The sequence below is a fragment of the Chrysochloris asiatica genome, unplaced genomic scaffold, assembly GCF_000296735.1.
Source record: "Chrysochloris asiatica unplaced genomic scaffold, ChrAsi1.0 scaffold00134, whole genome shotgun sequence".
In the NCBI taxonomy this organism is placed as follows: domain Eukaryota; kingdom Metazoa; phylum Chordata; class Mammalia; order Afrosoricida; family Chrysochloridae; genus Chrysochloris; species Chrysochloris asiatica.
Genome location: NW_006408652.1, coordinates 936,366 through 938,637, shown reverse-complemented (window position 1 = coordinate 938,637; position 2,272 = coordinate 936,366). Strand labels below are relative to the sequence as shown.

At 39.0% G+C, this 2,272-nt stretch overlaps 1 pseudogene; it reads left to right on the top strand.

The window, feature by feature from the left end:
- Positions 1-1,473: 1,473 nt before the first annotated feature.
- Positions 1,474-1,985, top strand: LOC102812185 (annotated as a pseudogene).
- The last annotated feature ends 287 nt before the right edge of the window (positions 1,986-2,272 follow it).

The following is a 2,272-nucleotide window of genomic DNA, read 5'->3' as shown; positions in this document are numbered from 1 at the left end:
CATGTATTTGACTTTATTTCCTTGGTCTTCCTATTGTTGATTTCTAATTTGGCAGCATTGTGGTCTGAGAAGATGCTTTTTTAGTGTTTTGATATTTGTAAATTTATGGAGATTTATTTTGTGGTCTAAGGTAAGGTCTATTCTGGAGAATGGTCGATGTGCACTGGAAAAGAATGTGTGGGGTTGAAGGCTCTGTACACATCTATGAGGTCCAGTTGGCTGATTATGTTGTTTAGTTCTTCTGTGTCTTCTTGTCCTGAAATGCTGATAATTCTTAAGTTATTCCTCTTCATGTTGTCCAACATAAATCTTAGATCTTCAGATTTTTTTATCCTTTTTTTTCTGTTTGTTCTTCTATCTTAGTGGTATTGAGGGATTTGTCCTTTTCACTCTTCTTATTGCTTAACTCAGAGTAACTTTCACAGGTGTTGTCTGCCTCCCTGGTATATGGCAGTTGACCTTGGTTCTTGCCTAGATTTGGGTGTTTTATAGAATGTGATTGTAGCTTGACTATATGGCAGTAGTTGCTGACTCTTCTTGGGTAATATTGTGACAAAAAGAGTCCCCCACATGCAGAAGGGGGAGCATAAAACATCAAGACAACAACAGAAAAACAAAACAAAATAACAAAAACAAATAGACTGGATATTGTAGTCTATAATCGCAGAAAAGAGAGAGGAGGGAGAGAAAGAAAAAAAAAAAATTCTGTAGCCTGATATGAGTATGACTTTAATGTCCTCTTTCAGCTTCTTGCCTTCAAAGTTGCCTTGGAGATTTCAAGATGCCACTGTTGGTTGTTAAGCTGTACCTGAGGATTTTATGTAGTTTTCAACCTGTTTTGTTTTTAAACTCTCTTTCCCGCTCCACGCCTCTTGTTCTGGCTTTTCCATTTTAAAAAAAGAAAAGAGTTCAGTGCCGAGTCTTGGGTTGAGAGTATCTGTCTGCATGTGTGACAGAAGAACCCACCAATGGTGTGGTTGGGGGGTGTCCACTTGCTCAGGCAACCCCTCTAGTCACCAGAATGGAGGTGTGCTGACAGTTGGAGGTCAATGAATCCATACCAAAAAAAAAAAAAAAGAAAATCAGAACAAAGCAAAAGCGATAAAGTGTATTGTCCACCTTTGCGCTGAGGTTCCCATGGTGTTTTTTTGTGGAGTGTCTTCTCCCCGACTTGGTTTTGCTGATTGGTCTCACCCAAGTTGTTGGCTTCCAGATGCCGAGCCCAGCAGATTAAAATGTACGCGATTTTTTACTTTCGCTACAAGTTCCACTATCTATAAGCCTTCAAACCTTTTAAACATTCCTATCTATGTGGTTCCAAGTTTTGGAGCTTTGCCCTAAAACTGCTTTGTCTGGTATTCTGTGGTATTGCTGATGGCAAACCTCACTGCACCTCCACCCTAGCTGCCATCAGCCCAGCGTCCTAGTCCTAGTTTTGAGAAATATTTTTGGTCATATATATTTATGGCAATGATGGCCGTGTCTGATCAGCAGTTGCAGAAAATTCGACAGAAGCTGCAGTCTAAACAGACTGCCATGGAAAAGTCTGAAAAGCTAAACAACTACAAGTGCTTAGGAAATATGGAACGAAGGTCCAAACAGAGGTCTTCAGAAGAGGCATCAGGAAAACAAAAGTGATGAATGCCATTAAGAAATATCAGAAAAGCTTCTCTGATGAACGGGATTTCCTTGAGGGAGATCAGAAACCCAATGCACAGAACACAAAGGAAAAAGCTAAAGACCAGCAGATGAAGATGGGACCTAATGCGAAACGATGCTATAAAAACAAGAAATTTGTTGTTGTTGTTGTTGTTTTGGGAAAGAAGAAACGCTCCAAGAGGAACACCTGCAAGAGCTATGATGATGCATCTAGCTTCCGGGCCAAGACAGCTCATAGCAAAGGCCCCAAGAGGCCTGGAAAGAAATGATCAAATAAGAGACCTGGCAAATGGACAAGAGATAAAATGAGGAACAGAACACATTAAGAGTATCTTAATTTACAAAACCAAGAAAAAGGGAGAAAGACAACTTTGGAATTTCACAATACCTTTGGATATCTTTTATTGGTTTCTATTTGTATTTTTAAAAAATCTATAAACAAAGAAAAAATTACTTATAAAAGAAAAAGAAGATGGAAGGAATACTCAGAGACACTGTACCGAAAAGAAATGTTCAAATGTTTCAACTGGTAGTATATGATCAAGAGTCAATGATACTGAAGGAAGAAGTCCAAGATGAATTGAAGGCATTGTCAATGAAAAGGCTTCAGGAA